Source organism: Lissotriton vulgaris, chromosome 8, assembly GCF_964263255.1.
Source record: "Lissotriton vulgaris chromosome 8, aLisVul1.2, whole genome shotgun sequence".
Lineage (NCBI taxonomy): Eukaryota > Metazoa > Chordata > Amphibia > Caudata > Salamandridae > Lissotriton > Lissotriton vulgaris.
The window spans coordinates 650,437,593-650,444,929 of NC_141696.1; positions in this window are offsets into that span (position 1 = coordinate 650,437,593).

Consider the following 7,337-nt stretch of genomic DNA (forward strand, 5'->3'; position numbering starts at 1 on the left):
AATGTGCTGCATTTATGCATGAAAAGGGTTTAGTACTTAATTTGAAAAAGACATTCACAATGGTGTGTGGGCAAGGACAAGCAAAAACTAGGATCCACCAAGTAAATAGAGTCCCTATTGCAGTAACAAATTATTTTGTATATCTAGGACTATTTGAAAAGGATACTGGGGATCCCACATTGAACATTGTAAATTTAAATTTATTAGGATAACTGAGGCAATTTTCAGATTCTTGAATGAAATGGGTAATACATTTATTAGGTACATCATGACACTACATAAGAGCAAGTGTCTTACTGGAATTTGTTATGGCATAACACTATGGGGAACGGCTAATTATGTAATTCTTTTGACCCAAGAAAATATCTTCTTACAAAGGCTGTTAGCTGTACCCAACTCTAATCCTACATATAGCATGCATAAAAAGTTGGAAGCCTCTTAAAGTAATGATTTTATAAGTACAGTAAGTTGTAATGCCTGGTATGAGATATGGATCAAGGAAGGTACAAAGTTTGCACAGGATGTCATTAACGATTGCTTTGCACTCAACAATGGGAAAGAAATCCCATGGCTGATGAAATTTAAAAATCTTTGAAATGAATACACCACAAATATTGATTTTAACAATCCCTCCCAAATACTTGAGTATGAAAAAAAACCTGAGGACTAGTCTAATGGAATCACAAAATTGGTTAAGGGAGGTTGATGCAAACATGAAACCAATGAAAAGGCATACTTGGATAGGACTTCTGGGACAGGTATACAATATTATTCATTACAGGTCACAAACACAAAATATAGATTTTATCTTAATAGACTAAGAATGGGATTATCCCATTTTAATAGCTTTTCCAATGATTGGCAAGTGGAACCAAAATCTTCCGAAGTGCCCATGTGATGGGAAATCAGACCAGTCAACGTTGCATTTTATCTTATTTTGAAGTATAGAGACAGCAGGAAGAGTCTCTTACGTCCATTGTTTTTGAAGGAAAGACTCTTCACATATAAAACTGCCTTTGAGTATATTTGTGGTCTAGAACAAATTAGAGTTTGCAATGCAGTGGTCGTTTACATTAGGGGTGGGCAGAATTTGCGTAATCGCATTACGCAAATCTCCGTGAAAGGGTAAAAAATCACGGGGAACACGTAGAAATTCCATGAACACGCGGAATTGCTTGTACGCGATGTTTTTTACTGTTCGCAATCTCTTTTTGCGTGCTCGGGGGGAAATATCTTGCAAACACGCATTTGAGAACGCGAACGAGCAAAAAAATTCGCGAAGTCGCGGAACTCAGAATTTTGGGCAATTACACGTTCTCCGTGGAACGCAAAATTACCCAAATCCTGCATTCCGCGAGCGGAACGGAATTTACCGCCCTGGCCTAGTTTACAGCAGAGAGGCAGATAAAGGCGGTAATGTTGTGGTTATGAATTTTAATGATTACATGTCGGAAATAGAACGGCAATTGAATGACATCTCTTGTTACCGTAAACTCCAATCCAACCTAATGCCTGAATTACAGCTTCTGATTAACCATAAATTGAGTGAGTGGAGAGAAATCGGGCTCCTCACTGAAGAGGAATCGACGTACCTTAGGGTTCATTGCCCCACTTAACCCTGTATTTATGTGCTGCCAAAGGTGCACAAAGGGGGGAATTTTCCCCCCGGTCACCCCATAGTCTCAGGGGTGGGTACTCCCACTGAAAAGATTGCGGAATTTGAGGACATTAGGCTTCAGAAATTTGTTGTGAATCTCTCTTCTTTTATTAAGGACAGTAAGGATATTCTGGTCAAATTGAGGGACTTCCAATGGTCAGATGACCTCATGTTCGTGACCCTTGATGTGGTAGGCTTATACACCTGCATAGACAAGGAGTTGGAGTACGGGCAGTGAGAAGTTTCTTGGACAAGGAAAGTGCTAGTTTGTTTGAATCCAACGAGATGGTCATTGAAATGATCACTTTGATCCTGGATAATAATTTTTTCTTGCACGACAAATGTTGGTACCAACAGATACTTGGTACAGCTATGGGCTCCAGGTTTGCTCCCGCCTATGCCTGGAGCCATCGCGCCTCCCCCTGGACGGATAACATCGTATATTGGGGGAGGTTTATTGATGACATCATTTGCCTTTGGTCTGGATCCAGCGAACAACTGGACCAGTACTATGAATATCTTAATTCTAATGCCTTTAATGTCAGGTTCACCATGGAATGCAATAAGGAAAATATCAACTTTCTATATATCCAGTTTTATGTCCATAACCAAATGCTGGAGAGCACCCTATACAGAAATGAGACAGCCTGCAATGGGGTTCTTCATGCCACAAGTGCCCACTCACGGTCAGTCATTAATAACATCCCCTTTGGGGAAATGACCATAATCCGAAGGAATTGCAGTCAGGATGATTCATACTATAGGAACTTATCTGACGGCGGGCATAGATTCCAGAAAATCGGCTATCCAATGAGTGTCTTGACTAAAGCTGTTGCGAAAGCTAGGTGTCTCACCAGAGATGAGACCCTAAAAAAGAAACCTTTGACTGGGAGCAATAATGTTGCCAAGAGACCATTGAGCCTTGTAACACAATACAACATGAACAGTTGGAAAGTGAGGGACATCCTGAAAAAGTACTGGGACCTGCTGCTAATGGTACCAGGTCTAAAAAACAATGTTACTGATATCCCGTCTTTGACTTTCCGTAAAGGCAGAACTTTATGGGGAACCCTGTGTCCTAGTTATGTGATTAACAAACAGATCTCATCAACTTAGATTCCACCCAAACCTTCTGGTTTTTACACTTGTGGGTCATGCAATATGTGCCCTTTTGGCCGTAACAAAACTCGCACTTTCTCATGTAACAGTGACAAATCCTTTAAGGTCAATCATTTCATGAATTGCAATACCACCCATGTGATTTATGTTCTTGGATGCGATTGTGGTACCATCTATGTGGGCAGCATAATATGCCCCCTCAAGGTACGAGAACAGTAACACCGGAGGGCAATCATTAACAAGGATAGTCGCTATCCACTTAGTGATCACTATCATGGCATCCACCCCAACAGCAACAGCTTTTGGTTCCATGGGACTGACCATGTTCCCTGTGGCAATAGGGGTGGCAACTGAGAGCTGTTGATTTGACAAAGGGAGGCAAAATGGATTTGTCAACTGCATGCTACAATCAAGGGACATAATACGGACAGGGAGCTACATTACTTTCTCTAGCACCGGAAGGATTTAATACTGCTTGAGCTTTCTTTCCTGTTCATATGTTCTATTAATCATCCCGCCTTCAGATATAACTGGGTGTACTGATAAGACCCTATTTGATGCGACCGTTATAATGGTTGGACCTGCAGTTTATATAATCTCACTGTAGTCAGTTTGTGTAGAGAGGATCTTTCACTGGGATACTATGTACATCCCTGTGTTGGATGGAGTTCCTGGGTTCTCCTAAATTTGCTTCCTTGTGTACATTGATGAAATTGCATGAATATGTTGTTTTTTGCATTAAAATTGAATTATTTATATGTGATATTCTTTTGATATTTTTTTGTTGATAAATTGTTATTTCTTGTCTGGTTTCTGTTTTCCCTCGTTTCTTTAATATGACTTTTAACTTTATATGTTATTCTTTCTTTTTTCATCTGTGGAGATTATTGTTTGTTACATATATATATATATATTTATATATATATATATATATATATATTACCTACTGGCGGTCGCCAGTAGGTATATATAGTTAGGATTTTTTCCCTATGGGATTTCTGAAAATTCTATGTCTAATAACTTTGGCGTTTGTGGACGGAATCGGCTGAAATTTTCAGGAAAATGGCACATTTCTGAGCAGCTCCTGGAAATTTGGGCGGGGTTCGTCAAGGGGGGGCCGAGAAAAAAGGGGGGTCCCAAAACGCGTTTTTCCCATTCATTTTTCCATAGGGCGGTTGGACTCACTTTTAGCTCGAACGGCTGAATGGATTTGCACGAAACTTGGCAAAATTGTAGGGACTGTTAGCCCGATGTGCCTTTGCTAGGTCTCAATATATGTGCTCCAGTAGTTTTTTAGAAATTAACGTTCAAAACAAGATATATATCTGTAACAGCGCTCCGGGCAGCGATCCGGTCCGCTTACTTTTCGCGAAACGGAACTTTGCGCGCAGAAAGCTGATTGGCTCTCCGGTGTCTGTCAACATTCTAAACAGTCCGGAGCGGCCGCCATCTTATCTCTCGGTAGGATCGAGAGAGAAGAGGTGAAAAACGAAGGGGGAATTTATTGAAAGGGTGCAAGGTATACCCCTCTTGACCCCCTAGGATTGTTGTTGGGGTTATTAAAGGGTCCCGTGGGGAAAATAAAAAAAAAATTATTTTTCACGGTAGAAGCGTTTCCCGGGCCGCGAACTGGGCCGCAAACTGGTAGCGAAACGGGAATTCGCCATTTTGTGCTTCGTTTTAATTGTTTAGAGACAAAAATTATCGCCGCACATCGGCCACAATGCATGAATATCGTTGAAAAGTCAGCGATATTCATGCATTATCCAGCAAATGCTCTTAGCCATGTTATCCACCTTCCATTGGATAACAGAAAGCTGATTGGCTCTCCGGTGTCTGTCAACATTCTAAACAGTCCGGAGCGGCCGCCATCTTATCTCTCGGTAGGATCGAGAGAGAAGAGGTGAAAAACGAAGGGGGAATTTATTGAAAGGGTGCAAGGTATACCCCTCTTGACCCCCTAGGATTGTTGTTGGGGTTATTAAAGGGTCCCGTGGGGAAAATAAAAAAAAAATTATTTTTCACGGTAGAAGCGTTTCCCGGGCCGCGAACTGGGCCGCAAACTGGTAGCGAAACGGGAATTCGCCATTTTGTGCTTCGTTTTAATTGTTTTGAGACAAAAATTATCGCCGCACATCGGCCACAATGCATGAATATCGTTGAAAAGTCAGCGATATTCATGCATTATCCAGCAAATGCTCTTAGCCATGTTATCCACCTTCCATTGGATAACAGAAAGCTGATTGGTTCTCCGGTGTCTGTCAACATTCTAAATAGTCCGGAGCGGCCGCCATCTTATCTCTCGGTAGGATCGAGAGAGAAGAAGAGGTGAAAAACGAAGGGGGAATTTATTGAAAGGGGGCAAGGTATACCCCTCTTGACCCCCTAGGATTGTTGTTGGGGTTATTAAAGGGTCCCGTGGGGAAAATAAAAATAAAATTATTTTTCACGGTAGAAGCGTTTCCCGGGCCGCGAACTGGGCCGCAAACTGGTAGCGAAACGGGAATTCGCCATTTTGTGCTTCGTTTTAATTGTTTAGAGACAAAAATTATCGCCGCACATCGGCCACAATGCATGAATATCGTTGAAAAGTCAGCGATATTCATGCATTATCCAGCAAATGCTCTTAGCCATGTTATCCACCTTCCATTGGATAACAGAAAGCTGATTGGTTCTCCGGTGTCTGTCAACATTCTAAATAGTCCGGAGCGGCCGCCATCTTATCTCTCGGTAGGATCGAGAGAGAAGAAGAGGTGAAAAACGAAGGGGGAATTTATTGAAAGGGGGCAAGGTATACCCCTCTTGACCCCCTAGGAATGTTGTTGGGGTTATTAAAGGGTCCCGTGGGGAAAATAAAAAAAAATTGATTTTTCACGGTAGAAGCGCTTCACGGGCCGCGAACTGGGCCGCAAACTGGTAGCGAAACGGGAATTCGCCATTTTGTGCTTCGTTTTTATTGTTTAGAGACAAAAATTATCGCCGCACATCGGCCACAATGCATGAATATCGCTGAAAAGTCAGCGATATTCATGCATTATCCAGCAAATGCTCTTAGCCATGTTATCCACCTTCCATTGGATAACATGGCTAAAAACCGCTCTGTGCGTGAGCTTTTTTTTTTTTTTTTTTTTTGCTGCGTGACGTTTGTTAACGTTCGATTCGATGGAAATCAGGAAGTGTTGAACACCATTTTGTCACTGCGAGTAAATATTTTGTTATAAATGAATCCTTATTGATAAACATTGTCTGCGCCATCTTGCGTTTTTGTCCAATGCCACAATTTTGTTGTGCACGGCAGCCATTTTAGATGCCTTGACCAGGGCCACTCTCTGCACGCCGTCGATTCTCAGCATGGCTCCCCACCCTCGCACGCATCTCCCCCACGCAATGGTCACCCCCGCTCTCTCTCTCATGCATGGGCCATATACTTCCCCCATCTGCGCTGCTCTTCTCTGAGAATCACACCCTGTGCCCGTTCGACACCTCCCTTTCACCCTATTCACTACCGCACCCTCTGACACTTCTCTTCCTCTGTGTCCGATTGTCCAGGCCGGACCTAGGCTATCACCTAGCCCTGCGGATGTAGTTTATGGCTCCAGCTGTAGAGTATCCAGACATGCCAACCCTTCCGATTCAGGTGTGAGACTACTGATTTCAGTGCTAGTCTTTCGCTTCCCGATTCCTGCAAGGAAAAACCCGGGGGCATATTTCCAACAACTAGCGGTAATTTTTGTCTCTAACTTGTTTAGAGACAATAATTATCGCCGCACTTCGGCGAATTTTATCGCACATAAACCTTGCTATTAGCAAGGTTTATCGCAAATGCGATAAAAAACGGCCGCAATGCATGAATATCGCTGAAAAGTCAGCGATATTCATGCATTAGTCAGCAAATGCTCTTAGCCATGTTATCCACTTCCCATTGAACAAGCGCATGGTCTTTTAAAGATTTGTGAAGTACTCGGGGCGGCGGTGTGTGTGTGTCCTCTTTCAGGAGCGGGCGGGGGGGCACTGGCAGCAATTTGCAGGCCAGGCAGTGTTCAACACGTGCATCACCCTTTCTCTGCCTGCTATTGCGCTCCATGCTTCGGAAAGGTAAGAAAAAGAACGTGCATTTGAGTTTGAAATGTCCGATCTTGTAGCAGTACACTTGCAAAGCCCACACATGACAATAACCCGATTCAAGGCCCCATTCACCCGATTTTTAAAAAAAATATAGTACTCCAAGACAGTTACATTTTAAAAGTTTATTAATATTTAAATATAACGAACGCAACAAAAACTGTAAATATATTTAACCATTTTTTGAAATTAACCAGAACTATAACGATAACAACAACAACAACAATAATATAACTTTTATGCCTAAATTACGCAAACATTTAGCTAATCTGCTAAAGGGGGGAGTCGCCATTTCTTTACAATAAGCAATAATGAAAAATCCACATCAATAGGGTTGCCCGTTTTCTCGATGCAGCACTATAGTGCAATATACACAGCACCTGGGGTGTCAAGAGTGAACAGGTCTTTCTTTGTTCCTTAAGATGTTATCTCCGAGAAT